Genomic DNA, 794 nt, shown 5'->3' on the forward strand with positions numbered 1-794 from the left:
CAAATTGTAGGCAAAGCCTCCATTCTGAAGTAAGGAAATGTTGAAGTAGTTGTGATCCCATAAGAAGTTGAACAGAGAAAGAGAGGAGTGATGAAGACCCTGTGCCCCCAGGGAGAGAAGAAGAAGACCTCTGTTCCTAGAGATGAAGATGATTTCAGAGGTAGATAAAGAGAACCTTTACTCTTGAACAGCTTGTCTTTAAAACAGTACCCCATAAGTTGGCATGGCCCATAAACAGAGCTGTGGGAAAAGCTGTGAAAAAATGGGAGGGACTTCACAATTGCAGACTCTTTCCCAGGGCTGCTATTCCTGAAAATTAGAAGTCATGAGAGAACTGTTGCCTTGTGGAACACTCTCCATAAATGTACTAGAGGGACTCTAACCCCATGTGAATAGAAGAAAGACTATTTTTAGAAGTGATAAAGGGACTGAATTACTTCTGGACCTTGTCAGTGCGAAAGAAAAAATTGTGGGGGGCGGGAGGAGGACTCTTCTAAAAGCTTTATTCTGATTCTTAGTGTTTTTTCTTTTTATCACTTACAGTTTAAAAAACTTTCATTATATCCTTTTAAAGTTTTGAGCCTGCTTTGCCGTCCTCCTAATCCTATCTCACAGCAGGAAATGCTGTATATTCTACTGGGGGCACTGGTGTTTGGCCAGCGCTAAAACCCACCACATTAATTGGTGCATTGGTCAGGAAATCTAGAATTGGCAAACCTAAACCAATACACATGGTCAGACCCTTGGCAGCTCCATGGAGACCCCATGCCAGGGGTGGTTGCCATGGACACCAG

Source organism: Geospiza fortis, unplaced genomic scaffold (assembly GCF_000277835.1).
Source record: "Geospiza fortis unplaced genomic scaffold, GeoFor_1.0 scaffold1124, whole genome shotgun sequence".
In the NCBI taxonomy this organism is placed as follows: domain Eukaryota; kingdom Metazoa; phylum Chordata; class Aves; order Passeriformes; family Thraupidae; genus Geospiza; species Geospiza fortis.